This window comes from Electrophorus electricus, chromosome 2 (genome assembly GCF_041902795.1).
Source record: "Electrophorus electricus isolate QZ-2024a chromosome 2, ASM4190279v1, whole genome shotgun sequence".
In the NCBI taxonomy this organism is placed as follows: domain Eukaryota; kingdom Metazoa; phylum Chordata; class Actinopteri; order Gymnotiformes; family Gymnotidae; genus Electrophorus; species Electrophorus electricus.
In genome coordinates this window covers 710136-726686 of record NC_137498.1, presented here as the reverse complement: position 1 = coordinate 726686, position 16551 = coordinate 710136, and the positions used below count along the sequence as shown (strand labels likewise).

Below are 16551 nucleotides of genomic sequence, written 5' to 3'. Positions count from 1 at the left end.
GTGCTTGTTACGGCAGCACATATACTAAAATTGGATCGATACAGAGAAGATTAGCATGGCCCCTGCGAAAGGATGACACGCAAATCCGTGAAGCGCTCCACATTTTTGGCCACCGGAGACGTGGCATGCCAATCCGGCAGGTCCTGCCATCTGTGGACCAAGAATTACGACGCTTCCGCTTCACTTATAAAACTAGCACCTTTTCTACGGCTCAACGTCACGTTTCAGAGACAGTCTAAGTTAGGAGCATAACTTTGAGATTGAGCAAAATACATTAAACTGTAGGGTATGGCTAAAGCACTGCGCACACACTGTGATTTTCAACAACGAACTAATGGAGATGTCACTGACTGACTGGTTTTTAGTTGTTGTTCAAATACAGAAATTGACAAAAAGTCACAGAGACTCTCTCCACACCTAGATATCAGTCCATGAATGAGTGAACGATGCTTGCCGGTGCTGGATAAATTAATATCCAGTGGGTAGAGGGTGCTATACATATGTATTTTTGTCCTTTGCTGGGTTGGAAGTGCAAGATGAGAATTTCCTCCAGCGCCTTCCCTTCCCTTTAATCAAGTCTCCGCCCCTTGCCCTGCAATCTCACCCCCTAACTCCCCCTTCCTGCCTTGTCAGGGTCTGCCCCGCCGCTTGATCTTTACCCTTATCCTTTTCCTGTGTTGTGCAGTGGGGAAAGGGTCCTTCTATATCTACCTTCCCCAAGCATGCATACCTGGCTGGGTGGGATGAGGTTATAATCAGAAATGGGGATAAGGCAAGGCAAGGCAAGGCAAGGCAAGGCTATGCTATGCTATGCTATGCTCAGCCGTACTCAGCCATGGTGCTTGGGCTGTTTTTACCTTTGTAAATTCTTCACATGCAGGAATCTCAACTTTGTGGTTTTCCTGGATGTTTTTTGTTAATGGTATGCTGCTCTTGCTGTTTTAAACTCATTTTGAATGCTTTGTACTTGTTTGGTCTAACGCTGTCTGTTTGGAGTTGTGCATGTATTTAAACTGAAGAATTTAAACTGAAGTAGGTAGTGGGGATAAGCAATCCATTTACATCCAGACTTATTTGTCCATCATTATGTTTCCATTTGAGCTCTTCCAATACAGAAACAAATGTTAAAAAAACAAAGTGACTGATTTTTTTGGGTGTATAATGTGTTCTTTGATTTCATTCATGCTCTACATTTTCTGATTCACCAGGGTCTTGTCTAATAATCTGAACAGTTTTGAGCATATACATGAAATGACTAAGTAGCTACAAGTATTTTGCACCAGATGTCCTAGACGTCTCCAAAGTGTCCAAAAACCTGTCCATATGCACACAAAGTCGTCATTCACTATACATCAAGTTTGCATGTTTCTTTTTGCTAAAACATCACAGTATGTTGCTTTAGTAAGTTTCACAACAATATTAGCTTCATAGCATCATTGTTATTAAGGGAAAAAACTGTAGCTAATACTGTAAATGCTGGGGAAAATGCAGTAAATTCTGTAATACTGCAAAAAAAATTATACTTTCTCATATATACTGACAATTTGTAGCAAGATTATGAATTTTTCCAGCAGTGAATGAAAACATCCAGTGATTTGCTATGCAAACATCAAAGCTTGCCCATGCTGACAGCCAAGATAGTCTATACTAGCAGCACCCAATCAACTCCGCATAAACTTCAGCTAAAATAAGCCTCTTCCTTTCCGTGCTTTAAAAAAAGTATTGGTAATCAAATCATTCTTATGGCTGTACGAGATTCGTAAAACAGCATCAAACCCATGCGCTACACTTTATCGGCTAACGACACTGAAGCACTGGGTGATAGTACGCAGACCTTTAAACATTAAAGGTATGACTAAATAAAGCAAGTGTGTGGGGTCTAGGTTTTCGTCTACACGTCCACTATTTGATGAAACAGCTGCCAATCGTGTTACTTGCCCTGGATTCACTTGGGAAGTAAAGGATAGTCACCCCCCCTTCCCACTTCACACATTGTTGAGAATTGCTGTCACTCCAAGACAATGGCGCTGCAATGGCCAATAGAAATCAATAGAAAATACAAAAGGGCGGTCTAATGCTCTATTCATGAACACTTTTAAGTCTGTAACATGCATTTTGAGGTAACTAAAAGGTTTGCATAGTTTGTGTTATCTTGCGAAGGAAATGAACATGTGTTTTTGTGCAAAGACTTGAGCACGCAATTAAAGAACTTTACCATCCCTTTGTATACCAATTAAACCTGTCATGCAGTTGCTTCGATGATAATTTCATTTTCTGTGAGGAAATCTGATGTTATCTTATCCTGGAAAAAGCATGTTTTAAAAATGCCATTTAAAAGGCCAGGGACGATTGTTGGAAATTTACCAGAAAAACACCGTGTATTCAGCTTGGGATTTCTGGCGAACGGTTGCATGTAGATGGCTGAAAATCGGTAAGCAGGTACTTGTTTTAGTCCTAAGAAATATTACTTTGATAAATGTACTGTACTTTAAGAATATTTGATGCTATGGAGTGATTTATTTGAGTATGCAAGTTTGGGCCCGCCGGCAGGGCCCGCTACGGGGCCATTTTAAAAGGGCAGCTGCGTAGCTCTTTACCTTGATGCTGGGGGCAAGCTGATCTAGTGCAACATCTTGTGTTATTTGGGCTGTGTACCTAAAACTGGGTGCCGGGTATTTTTTTAAATAGTTCGATTCGTTGCGGACATAGACGACGGACGACGAGGTGGTCTTAAATTTGCAGCTTTTGATGAATGTCCTTCTTTGTGAGCATTGTGCTTATAATCATTTGTTGAAGAAAAGTGCTGTGATTTGTATTTATACCTTTCTATGTAGCATGTAAGATTTCAGTCAGTGACACCCTCTTTTAACAAGTTCTTTTTGATTTATTACCAAATTCTAAATGTTGTCCCTAAACCTAGCTAAGATGAAAAACCTTAAAGCAACTGTCAATCTGAGAGTGTGAATTGATTCCACAAATAAGGTGCTTGGCTAGTTTTGGATTTCCTTTCATCATGGCTTTGGATCAAGGTTTCAAACGTCAGGTTAGGGTTATTGTTTGATGTAAAAAATTATCAAGTTTTTTTTGGGAGACACGGGGAGGCTGGTTTTGCTCCATGAGTGGGTGGAGTCACCTTCCTGTCCTCTGACGAATCATAACGGTGACCTACGGGCCTCTGAGACCTGCCGTCTTGCAGAGACCTCTTCCCGGCATGGGCGGTTATATGTGTGCCCCGTGCAGCAGTGGTGACGTGCTTGTTACGGCAGCACATATACTAAAATTGGATCGATACAGAGAAGATTAGCATGGCCCCTGCGAAAGGATGACACGCAAATCCGTGAAGCGCTCCACATTTTTGGCCACCGGAGACGTGGCATGCCAATCCGGCAGGTCCTGCCATCTGTGGACCAAGAATTACGACGCTTCCGCTTCACTTATAAAACTAGCACCTTTTCTACGGCTCAACGTCACGTTTCAGAGACAGTCTAAGTTAGGAGCATAACTTTGAGATTGAGCAAAATACATTAAACTGTAGGGTATGGCTAAAGCACTGCGCACACACTGTGATTTTCAACAACGAACTAATGGAGATGTCACTGACTGACTGGTTTTTAGTTGTTGTTCAAATACAGAAATTGACAAAAAGTCACAGAGACTCTCTCCACACCTAGATATCAGTCCATGAATGAGTGAACGATGCTTGCCGGTGCTGGATAAATTAATATCCAGTGGGTAGAGGGTGCTATACATATGTATTTTTGTCCTTTGCTGGGTTGGAAGTGCAAGATGAGAATTTCCTCCAGCGCCTTCCCTTCCCTTTAATCAAGTCTCCGCCCCTTGCCCTGCAATCTCACCCCCTAACTCCCCCTTCCTGCCTTGTCAGGGTCTGCCCCGCCGCTTGATCTTTACCCTTATCCTTTTCCTGTGTTGTGCAGTGGGGAAAGGGTCCTTCTATATCTACCTTCCCCAAGCATGCATACCTGGCTGGGTGGGATGAGGTTATAATCAGAAATGGGGATAAGGCAAGGCAAGGCAAGGCAAGGCAAGGCAAGGCTATGCTATGCTCAGCCGTACTCAGCCATGGTGCTTGGGCTGTTTTTACCTTTGTAAATTCTTCACATGCAGGAATCTCAACTTTGTGGTTTTCCTGGATGTTTTTTGTTAATGGTATGCTGCTCTTGCTGTTTTAAACTCATTTTGAATGCTTTGTACTTGTTTGGTCTAACGCTGTCTGTTTGGAGTTGTGCATGTATTTAAACTGAAGAATTTAAACTGAAGTAGGTAGTGGGGATAAGCAATCCATTTACATCCAGACTTATTTGTCCATCATTATGTTTCCATTTGAGCTCTTCCAATACAGAAACAAATGTTAAAAAAACAAAGTGACTGATTTTTTTGGGTGTATAATGTGTTCTTTGATTTCATTCATGCTCTACATTTTCTGATTCACCAGGGTCTTGTCTAATAATCTGAACAGTTTTGAGCATATACATGAAATGACTAAGTAGCTACAAGTATTTTGCACCAGATGTCCTATACGTCTCCAAAGTGTCCAAAAACCTGTCCATATGCACACAAAGTCGTCATTCACTATACATCAAGTTTGCATGTTTCTTTTTGCTAAAACATCACAGTATGTTGCTTTAGTAAGTTTCACAACAATATTAGCTTCATAGCATCATTGTTATTAAGGGAAAAAACTGTAGCTAATACTGTAAATGCTGGGGAAAATGCAGTAAATTCTGTAATACTGCAAAAAAAATTATACTTTCTCATATATACTGACAATTTGTAGCAAGATTATGAATTTTTCCAGCAGTGAATGAAAACATCCAGTGATTTGCTATGCAAACATCAAAGCTTGCCCATGCTGACAGCCAAGATAGTCTATACTAGCAGCACCCAATCAACTCCGCATAAACTTCAGCTAAAATAAGCCTCTTCCTTTCCGTGCTTTAAAAAAAGTATTGGTAATCAAATCATTCTTATGGCTGTACGAGATTCGTAAAACAGCATCAAACCCATGCGCTACACTTTATCGGCTAACGACACTGAAGCACTGGGTGATAGTACGCAGACCTTTAAACATTAAAGGTATGACTAAATAAAGCAAGTGTGTGGGGTCTAGGTTTTCGTCTACACGTCCACTATTTGATGAAACAGCTGCCAATCGTGTTACTTGCCCTGGATTCACTTGGGAAGTAAAGGATAGTCACCCCCCCTTCCCACTTCACACATTGTTGAGAATTGCTGTCACTCCAAGACAATGGCGCTGCAATGGCCAATAGAAATCAATAGAAAATACAAAAGGGCGGTCTAATGCTCTATTCATGAACACTTTTAAGTCTGTAACATGCATTTTGAGGTAACTAAAAGGTTTGCATAGTTTGTGTTATCTTGCGAAGGAAATGAACATGTGTTTTTGTGCAAAGACTTGAGCACGCAATTAAAGAACTTTACCATCCCTTTGTATACCAATTAAACCTGTCATGCAGTTGCTTCGATGATAATTTCATTTTCTGTGAGGAAATCTGATGTTATCTTATCCTGGAAAAAGCATGTTTTAAAAATGCCATTTAAAAGGCCAGGGACGATTGTTGGAAATTTACCAGAAAAACACCGTGTATTCAGCTTGGGATTTCTGGCGAACGGTTGCATGTAGATGGCTGAAAATCGGTAAGCAGGTACTTGTTTTAGTCCTAAGAAATATTACTTTGATAAATGTACTGTACTTTAAGAATATTTGATGCTATGGAGTGATTTATTTGAGTATGCAAGTTTGGGCCCGCCGGCAGGGCCCGCTACGGGGCCATTTTAAAAGGGCAGCTGCGTAGCTCTTTACCTTGATGCTGGGGGCAAGCTGATCTAGTGCAACATCTTGTGTTATTTGGGCTGTGTACCTAAAACTGGGTGCCGGGTATTTTTTTAAATAGTTCGATTCGTTGCGGACATAGACGACGGACGACGAGGTGGTCTTAAATTTGCAGCTTTTGATGAATGTCCTTCTTTGTGAGCATTGTGCTTATAATCATTTGTTGAAGAAAAGTGCTGTGATTTGTATTTATACCTTTCTATGTAGCATGTAAGATTTCAGTCAGTGACACCCTCTTTTAACAAGTTCTTTTTGATTTATTACCAAATTCTAAATGTTGTCCCTAAACCTAGCTAAGATGAAAAACCTTAAAGCAACTGTCAATCTGAGAGTGTGAATTGATTCCACAAATAAGGTGCTTGGCTAGTTTTGGATTTCCTTTCATCATGGCTTTGGATCAAGGTTTCAAACGTCAGGTTAGGGTTATTGTTTGATGTAAAAAATTATCAAGTTTTTTTTGGGAGACACGGGGAGGCTGGTTTTGCTCCATGAGTGGGTGGAGTCACCTTCCTGTCCTCTGACGAATCATAACGGTGACCTACGGGCCTCTGAGACCTGCCGTCTTGCAGAGACCTCTTCCCGGCATGGGCAGTTATATGTGTGCCCCGTGCAGCAGTGGTGACGTGCTTGTTACGGCAGCACATATACTAAAATTGGATCGATACAGAGAAGATTAGCATGGCCCCTGCGAAAGGATGACACGCAAATCCGTGAAGCGCTCCACATTTTTGGCCACCGGAGACGTGGCATGCCAATCCGGCAGGTCCTGCCATCTGTGGACCAAGAATTACGACGCTTCCGCTTCACTTATAAAACTAGCACCTTTTCTACGGCTCAACGTCACGTTTCAGAGACAGTCTAAGTTAGGAGCATAACTTTGAGATTGAGCAAAATACATTAAACTGTAGGGTATGGCTAAAGCACTGCGCACACACTGTGATTTTCAACAACGAACTAATGGAGATGTCACTGACTGACTGGTTTTTAGTTGTTGTTCAAATACAGAAATTGACAAAAAGTCACAGAGACTCTCTCCACACCTAGATATCAGTCCATGAATGAGTGAACGATGCTTGCCGGTGCTGGATAAATTAATATCCAGTGGGTAGAGGGTGCTATACATATGTATTTTTGTCCTTTGCTGGGTTGGAAGTGCAAGATGAGAATTTCCTCCAGCGCCTTCCCTTCCCTTTAATCAAGTCTCCGCCCCTTGCCCTGCAATCTCACCCCCTAACTCCCCCTTCCTGCCTTGTCAGGGTCTGCCCCGCCGCTTGATCTTTACCCTTATCCTTTTCCTGTGTTGTGCAGTGGGGAAAGGGTCCTTCTATATCTACCTTCCCCAAGCATGCATACCTGGCTGGGTGGGATGAGGTTATAATCAGAAATGGGGATAAGGCAAGGCAAGGCAAGGCAAGGCAAGGCAAGGCTATGCTATGCTCAGCCGTACTCAGCCATGGTGCTTGGGCTGTTTTTACCTTTGTAAATTCTTCACATGCAGGAATCTCAACTTTGTGGTTTTCCTGGATGTTTTTTGTTAATGGTATGCTGCTCTTGCTGTTTTAAACTCATTTTGAATGCTTTGTACTTGTTTGGTCTAACGCTGTCTGTTTGGAGTTGTGCATGTATTTAAACTGAAGAATTTAAACTGAAGTAGGTAGTGGGGATAAGCAATCCATTTACATCCAGACATATTTGTCCATCATTATGTTTCCATTTGAGCTCTTCCAATACAGAAACAAATGTTAAAAAAACAAAGTGACTGATTTTTTTGGGTGTATAATGTGTTCTTTGATTTCATTCATGCTCTACATTTTCTGATTCACCAGGGTCTTGTCTAATAATCTGAACAGTTTTGAGCATATACATGAAATGACTAAGTAGCTACAAGTATTTTGCACCAGATGTCCTAGACGTCTCCAAAGTGTCCAAAAACCTGTCCATATGCACACAAAGTCGTCATTCACTATACATCAAGTTTGCATGTTTCTTTTTGCTAAAACATCACAGTATGTTGCTTTAGTAAGTTTCACAACAATATTAGCTTCATAGCATCATTGTTATTAAGGGAAAAAACTGTAGCTAATACTGTAAATGCTGGGGAAAATGCAGTAAATTCTGTAATACTGCAAAAAAAATTATACTTTCTCATATATACTGACAATTTGTAGCAAGATTATGAATTTTTCCAGCAGTGAATGAAAACATCCAGTGATTTGCTATGCAAACATCAAAGCTTGCCCATGCTGACAGCCAAGATAGTCTATACTAGCAGCACCCAATCAACTCCGCATAAACTTCAGCTAAAATAAGCCTCTTCCTTTCCGTGCTTTAAAAAAAGTATTGGTAATCAAATCATTCTTATGGCTGTACGAGATTCGTAAAACAGCATCAAACCCATGCGCTACACTTTATCGGCTAACGACACTGAAGCACTGGGTGATAGTACGCAGACCTTTAAACATTAAAGGTATGACTAAATAAAGCAAGTGTGTGGGGTCTAGGTTTTCGTCTACACGTCCACTATTTGATGAAACAGCTGCCAATCGTGTTACTTGCCCTGGATTCACTTGGGAAGTAAAGGATAGTCACCCCCCCTTCCCACTTCACACATTGTTGAGAATTGCTGTCACTCCAAGACAATGGCGCTGCAATGGCCAATAGAAATCAATAGAAAATACAAAAGGGCGGTCTAATGCTCTATTCATGAACACTTTTAAGTCTGTAACATGCATTTTGAGGTAACTAAAAGGTTTGCATAGTTTGTGTTATCTTGCGAAGGAAATGAACATGTGTTTTTGTGCAAAGACTTGAGCACGCAATTAAAGAACTTTACCATCCCTTTGTATACCAATTAAACCTGTCATGCAGTTGCTTCGATGATAATTTCATTTTCTGTGAGGAAATCTGATGTTATCTTATCCTGGAAAAAGCATGTTTTAAAAATGCCATTTAAAAGGCCAGGGACGATTGTTGGAAATTTACCAGAAAAACACCGTGTATTCAGCTTGGGATTTCTGGCGAACGGTTGCATGTAGATGGCTGAAAATCGGTAAGCAGGTACTTGTTTTAGTCCTAAGAAATATTACTTTGATAAATGTACTGTACTTTAAGAATATTTGATGCTATGGAGTGATTTATTTGAGTATGCAAGTTTGGGCCCGCCGGCAGGGCCCGCTACGGGGCCATTTTAAAAGGGCAGCTGCGTAGCTCTTTACCTTGATGCTGGGGGCAAGCTGATCTAGTGCAACATCTTGTGTTATTTGGGCTGTGTACCTAAAACTGGGTGCCGGGTATTTTTTTAAATAGTTCGATTCGTTGCGGACATAGACGACGGACGACGAGGTGGTCTTAAATTTGCAGCTTTTGATGAATGTCCTTCTTTGTGAGCATTGTGCTTATAATCATTTGTTGAAGAAAAGTGCTGTGATTTGTATTTATACCTTTCTATGTAGCATGTAAGATTTCAGTCAGTGACACCCTCTTTTAACAAGTTCTTTTTGATTTATTACCAAATTCTAAATGTTGTCCCTAAACCTAGCTAAGATGAAAAACCTTAAAGCAACTGTCAATCTGAGAGTGTGAATTGATTCCACAAATAAGGTGCTTGGCTAGTTTTGGATTTCCTTTCATCATGGCTTTGGATCAAGGTTTCAAACGTCAGGTTAGGGTTATTGTTTGATGTAAAAAATTATCAAGTTTTTTTTGGGAGACACGGGGAGGCTGGTTTTGCTCCATGAGTGGGTGGAGTCACCTTCCTGTCCTCTGACGAATCATAACGGTGACCTACGGGCCTCTGAGACCTGCCGTCTTGCAGAGACCTCTTCCCGGCATGGGCAGTTATATGTGTGCCCCGTGCAGCAGTGGTGACGTGCTTGTTACGGCAGCACATATACTAAAATTGGATCGATACAGAGAAGATTAGCATGGCCCCTGCGAAAGGATGACACGCAAATCCGTGAAGCGCTCCACATTTTTGGCCACCGGAGACGTGGCATGCCAATCCGGCAGGTCCTGCCATCTGTGGACCAAGAATTACGACGCTTCCGCTTCACTTATAAAACTAGCACCTTTTCTACGGCTCAACGTCACGTTTCAGAGACAGTCTAAGTTAGGAGCATAACTTTGAGATTGAGCAAAATACATTAAACTGTAGGGTATGGCTAAAGCACTGCGCACACACTGTGATTTTCAACAACGAACTAATGGAGATGTCACTGACTGACTGGTTTTTAGTTGTTGTTCAAATACAGAAATTGACAAAAAGTCACAGAGACTCTCTCCACACCTAGATATCAGTCCATGAATGAGTGAACGATGCTTGCCGGTGCTGGATAAATTAATATCCAGTGGGTAGAGGGTGCTATACATATGTATTTTTGTCCTTTGCTGGGTTGGAAGTGCAAGATGAGAATTTCCTCCAGCGCCTTCCCTTCCCTTTAATCAAGTCTCCGCCCCTTGCCCTGCAATCTCACCCCCTAACTCCCCCTTCCTGCCTTGTCAGGGTCTGCCCCGCCGCTTGATCTTTACCCTTATCCTTTTCCTGTGTTGTGCAGTGGGGAAAGGGTCCTTCTATATCTACCTTCCCCAAGCATGCATACCTGGCTGGGTGGGATGAGGTTATAATCAGAAATGGGGATAAGGCAAGGCAAGGCAAGGCAAGGCAAGGCAAGGCAAGGCTATGCTATGCTCAGCCGTACTCAGCCATGGTGCTTGGGCTGTTTTTACCTTTGTAAATTCTTCACATGCAGGAATCTCAACTTTGTGGTTTTCCTGGATGTTTTTTGTTAATGGTATGCTGCTCTTGCTGTTTTAAACTCATTTTGAATGCTTTGTACTTGTTTGGTCTAACGCTGTCTGTTTGGAGTTGTGCATGTATTTAAACTGAAGAATTTAAACTGAAGTAGGTAGTGGGGATAAGCAATCCATTTACATCCAGACTTATTTGTCCATCATTATGTTTCCATTTGAGCTCTTCCAATACAGAAACAAATGTTAAAAAAACAAAGTGACTGATTTTTTTGGGTGTATAATGTGTTCTTTGATTTCATTCATGCTCTACATTTTCTGATTCACCAGGGTCTTGTCTAATAATCTGAACAGTTTTGAGCATATACATGAAATGACGAAGTAGCTACAAGTATTTTGCACCAGATGTCCTAGACGTCTCCAAAGTGTCCAAAAACCTGTTCATATGCACACAAAGTCGTCATTCACTATACATCAAGTTTGCATGTTTCTTTTTGCTAAAACATCACAGTATGTTACTTTAGTAAGTTTCACAACAATATTAGCTTCATAGCATCATTGTTATTAAGGGAAAAAACTGTAGCTAATACTGTAAATGCTGGGGAAAATGCAGTAAATTCTGTAATACTGCAAAAAAAATTATACTTTCTCATATATACTGACAATTTGTAGCAAGATTATGAATTTTTCCAGCAGTGAATGAAAACATCCAGTGATTTGCTATGCAAACATCAAAGCTTGCCCATGCTGAAAGCCAAGATAGTCTATACTAGCAGCACCCAATCAACTCCGCATAAACTTCAGCTAAAATAAGCCTCTTCCTTTCCGTGCTTTAAAAAAAGTATTGGTAATCAAATCATTCTTATGGCTGTACGAGATTCGTAAAACAGCATCAAACCCATGCGCTACACTTTATCGGCTAACGACACTGAAGCACTGGGTGATAGTACGCAGACCTTTAAACATTAAAGGTATGACTAAATAAAGCAAGTGTGTGGGGTCTAGGTTTTCGTCTACACGTCCACTATTTGATGAAACAGCTGCCAATCGTGTTACTTGCCCTGGATTCACTTGGGAAGTAAAGGATAGTCACCCCCCCTTCCCACTTCCCACATTGTTGAGAATTGCTGTCACTCCAAGACAATGGCGCTGCAATGGCCAATAGAAATCAATAGAAAATACAAAAGGGCGGTCTAATGCTCTATTCATGAACACTTTTAAGTCTGTAACATGCATTTTGAGGTAACTAAAAGGTTTGCATAGTTTGTGTTATCTTGCGAAGGAAATGAACATGTGTTTTTGTGCAAAGACTTGAGCACGCAATTAAAGAACTTTACCATCCCTTTGTATACCAATTAAACCTGTCATGCAGTTGCTTCAATGATAATTTCATTTTCTGTGAGGAAATCTGATGTTATCTTATCCTGGAAAAAGCATGTTTTAAAAATGCCATTTAAAAGGCCAGGGACGATTGTTGGAAATTTACCAGAAAAACACCGTGTATTCAGCTTGGGATTTCTGGCGAACGGTTGCATGTAGATGGCTGAAAATCGGTAAGCAGGTACTTGTTTTAGTCCTAAGAAATATTACTTTGATAAATGTACTGTACTTTAAGAATATTTGATGCTATGGAGTGATTTATTTGAGTATGCAAGTTTGGGCCCGCCGGCAGGGCCCGCTACGGGGCCATTTTAAAAGGGCAGCTGCGTAGCTCTTTACCTTGATGCTGGGGGCAAGCTGATCTAGTGCAACATCTTGTGTTATTTGGGCTGTGTACCTAAAACTGGGTGCCGGGTATTTTTTTAAATAGTTCGATTCGTTGCGGACATAGACGACGGACGACGAGGTGGTCTTAAATTTGCAGCTTTTGATGAATGTCCTTCTTTGTGAGCATTGTGCTTATAATCATTTGTTGAAGAAAAGTGCTGTGATTTGTATTTATACCTTTCTATGTAGCATGTAAGATTTCAGTCAGTGACACCCTCTTTTAACAAGTTCTTTTTGATTTATTACCAAATTCTAAATGTTGTCCCTAAACCTAGCTAAGATGAAAAACCTTAAAGCAACTGTCAATCTGAGAGTGTGAATTGATTCCACAAATAAGGTGCTTGGCTAGTTTTGGATTTCCTTTCATCATGGCTTTGGATCAAGGTTTCAAACGTCAGGTTAGGGTTATTGTTTGATGTAAAAAATTATCGTTTTTTTTGGGAGACCCGGGGAGGCTGGTTTTGCTCCATGAGTGGGTGGAGTCACCTTCCTGTCCTCTGACGAATCATAACGGTGACCTACGGGCCTCTGAGACCTGCCGTCTTGCAGAGACCTCTTCCCGGCATGGGCAGTTATATGTGTGCCCCGTGCAGCAGTGGTGACGTGCTTGTTACGGCAGCACATATACTAAAATTGGATCGATACAGAGAAGATTAGCATGGCCCCTGCGAAAGGATGACACGCAAATCCGTGAAGCGCTCCACATTTTTGGCCACCGGAGACGTGGCATGCCAATCCGGCAGGTCCTGCCATCTGTGGACCAAGAATTACGACGCTTCCGCTTCACTTATAAAACTAGCACCTTTTCTACGGCTCAACGTCACGTTTCAGAGACAGTCTAAGTTAGGAGCATAACTTTGAGATTGAGCAAAATACATTAAACTGTAGGGTATGGCTAAAGCACTGCGCACACACTGTGATTTTCAACAACGAACTAATGGAGATGTCACTGACTGACTGGTTTTTAGTTGTTGTTCAAATACAGAAATTGACAAAAAGTCACAGAGACTCTCTCCACACCTAGATATCAGTCCATGAATGAGTGAACGATGCTTGCCGGTGCTGGATAAATTAATATCCAGTGGGTAGAGGGTGCTATACATATGTATTTTTGTCCTTTGCTGGGTTGGAAGTGCAAGATGAGAATTTCCTCCAGCGCCTTCCCTTCCCTTTAATCAAGTCTCCGCCCCTTGCCCTGCAATCTCACCCCCTAACTCCCCCTTCCTGCCTTGTCAGGGTCTGCCCCGCCGCTTGATCTTTACCCTTATCCTTTTCCTGTGTTGTGCAGTGGGGAAAGGGTCCTTCTATATCTACCTTCCCCAAGCATGCATACCTGGCTGGGTGGGATGAGGTTATAATCAGAAATGGGGATAAGGCAAGGCAAGGCAAGGCAAGGCAAGGCAAGGCAAGGCTATGCTATGCTCAGCCGTACTCAGCCATGGTGCTTGGGCTGTTTTTACCTTTGTAAATTCTTTACATGCAGGAATCTCAACTTTGTGGTTTTCCTGGATGTTTTTTGTTAATGGTATGCTGCTCTTGCTGTTTTAAACTCATTTTGAATGCTTTGTACTTGTTTGGTCTAACGCTGTCTGTTTGGAGTTGTGCATGTATTTAAACTGAAGTAGGCAGTGGGGATAAGCAATCCATTTACATCCAGACTTATTTGTCCATCATTATGTTTCCATTTGAGCTCTTCCAATACAGAAACAAATGTTAAAAAAACAAAGTGACTGATTTTTTTGGGTTTATAATGTGTTCTTTGATTTCATTCATGCTCTACATTTTCTGATTCACCAGGGTCTTGTCTAATAATCTGAACAGTTTTGAGCATATACATGAAATGACTAAGTAGCTACAAGTATTTTGCACCAGATGTCCTAGACGTCTCCAAAGTGTCCAAAAACCTGTCCATATGCACACAAAGTCGTCATTCACTATACATCAAGTTTGCATGTTTCTTTTTGCTAAAACATCACAGTATGTTGCTTTAGTAAGTTTCACAACAATATTAGCTTCATAGCATCATTGTTATTAAGGGAAAAAACTGTAGCTAATACTGTAAATGCTGGGGAAAATGCAGTAAATTCTGTAATACTGCAAAAAAAATTATACTTTCTCATATATACTGACAATTTGTAGCAAGATTATGAATTTTTCCAGCAGTGAATGAAAACATCCAGTGATTTGCTATGCAAACATCAAAGCTTGCCCATGCTGAAAGCCAAGATAGTCTATACTAGCAGCACCCAATCAACTCCGCATAAACTTCAGCTAAAATAAGCCTCTTCCTTTCCGTGCTTTAAAAAAAGTATTGGTAATCAAATCATTCTTATGGCTGTACGAGATTCGTAAAACAGCATCAAACCCATGCGCTACACTTTATCGGCTAACGACGCTGAAGCACTGGGTGATAGTACGCAGACCTTTAAACATTAAAGGTATGACTAAATAAAGCAAGTGTGTGGGGTCTAGGTTTTCGTCTACACGTCCACTATTTGATGAAACAGCTGCCAATCGTGTTACTTGCCCTGGATTCACTTGGGAAGTAAAGGATAGTCACCCCCCCTTCCCACTTCACACATTGTTGAGAATTGCTGTCACTCCAAGACAATGGCGCTGCAATGGCCAATAGAAATCAATAGAAAATACAAAAGGGCGGTCTAATGCTCTATTCATGAACACTTTTAAGTCTGTAACATGCATTTTGAGGTAACTAAAAGGTTTGCATAGTTTGTGTTATCTTGCGAAGGAAATGAACATGTGTTTTTGTGCAAAGACTTGAGCACGCAATTAAAGAACTTTACCATCGCTTTGTATACCAATTAAACCTGTCATGCAGTTGCTTCGATGATAATTTCATTTTCTGTGAGGAAATCTGATGTTATCTTATCCTGGAAAAAGCATGTTTTAAAAATGCCATTTAAAAGGCCAGGGACGATTGTTGGAAATTTACCAGAAAAACACCGTGTATTCAGCTTGGGATTTCTGGCGAACGGTTGCATGTAGATGGCTGAAAATCGGTAAGCAGGTACTTGTTTTAGTCCTAAGAAATATTACTTTGATAAATGTACTGTACTTTAAGAATATTTGATGCTATGGAGTGATTTATTTGAGTATGCAAGTTTGGGCCCGCCGGCAGGGCCCGCTACGGGGCCATTTTAAAAGGGCAGCTGCGTAGCTCTTTACCTTGATGCTGGGGGCAAGCTGATCTAGTGCAACATCTTGTGTTATTTGGGCTGTGTACCTAAAACTGGGTGCCGGGTATTTTTTTTAAATAGTTCGATTCGTTGCGAACATAGACGACGGACGACGAGGTGGTCTTAAATTTGCAGCTTTTGATGAATGTCCTTCTTTGTGAGCATTGTGCTTATAATCATTTGTTGAAGAAAAGTGCTGTGATTTGTATTTATACCTTTCTATGTAGCATGTAAGATTTCAGTCAGTGACACCCTCTTTTAACAAGTTCTTTTTGATTTATTACCAAATTCTAAATGTTGTCCCTAAACCTAGCTAAGATGAAAAACCTTAAAGCAACTGTCAATCTGAGAGTGTGAATTGATTCCACAAATAAGGTGCTTGGCTAGTTTTGGATTTCCTTTCATCATGGCTTTGGATCAAGGTTTCAAACGTCAGGTTAGGGTTATTGTTTGATGTAAAAAATTATCAAGTTTTTTTTGGGAGACACGGGGAGGCTGGTTTTGCTCCATGAGTGGGTGGAGTCACCTTCCTGTCCTCTGACGAATCATAACGGTGACCTATGGGCCTCTGAGACCTGCCGTCTTGCAGAGACCTCTTCCCGGCATGGGCGGTTATATGTGTGCCCCGTGCAGCAGTGGTGACGTGCTTGTTACGGCAGCACATATACTAAAATTGGATCGATACAGAGAAGATTAGCATGGCCCCTGCGAAAGGATGACACGCAAATCCGTGAAGCGCTCCACATTTTTGGCCACCGGAGACGTGGCATGCCAATCCGGCAGGTCCTGCCATCTGTGGACCAAGAATTACGACGCTTCCGCTTCACTTATAAAACTAGCACCTTTTCTACGGCTCAACGTCACGTTTCAGAGACAGTCTAAGTTAGGAGCATAACTTTGAGATTGAGCAAAATACATTAAACTGTAGGGTATGGCTAAAGCACTGCGGACACACTGTGATTTTCAACA

The 16551-nt window shown here is 41.3% G+C and overlaps 6 non-coding genes across 6 annotated transcripts; all 6 read left to right on the top strand.

Moving 5' to 3' along the window:
* On the top strand, positions 1 to 107 carry LOC145653226 (U6 spliceosomal RNA). The gene has a single exon (XR_014119602.1). It is a non-coding gene; the product is annotated as a U6 spliceosomal RNA (small nuclear RNA).
* Positions 108 to 3250: 3143 nt separating this feature from the next.
* On the top strand, positions 3251 to 3357 carry LOC145653225 (U6 spliceosomal RNA). The gene has a single exon (XR_014119596.1). It is a non-coding gene; the product is annotated as a U6 spliceosomal RNA (small nuclear RNA).
* Positions 3358 to 6495: 3138 nt separating this feature from the next.
* On the top strand, positions 6496 to 6602 carry LOC118241938 (U6 spliceosomal RNA). Its single transcript, XR_004776431.1, has one exon. It is a non-coding gene; the product is annotated as a U6 spliceosomal RNA (small nuclear RNA).
* A 3138-nt stretch (positions 6603 to 9740) lies between these two features.
* LOC145653224 (U6 spliceosomal RNA) lies at positions 9741 to 9847 on the top strand. The gene has a single exon (XR_014119595.1). It is a non-coding gene; the product is annotated as a U6 spliceosomal RNA (small nuclear RNA).
* A 3141-nt stretch (positions 9848 to 12988) lies between these two features.
* On the top strand, positions 12989 to 13095 carry LOC145653223 (U6 spliceosomal RNA). The gene has a single exon (XR_014119594.1). It is a non-coding gene; the product is annotated as a U6 spliceosomal RNA (small nuclear RNA).
* Positions 13096 to 16225: 3130 nt separating this feature from the next.
* LOC118241937 (U6 spliceosomal RNA) lies at positions 16226 to 16332 on the top strand. Its single transcript, XR_004776430.1, has one exon. It is a non-coding gene; the product is annotated as a U6 spliceosomal RNA (small nuclear RNA).
* Positions 16333 to 16551: the final 219 nt, after the last annotated feature.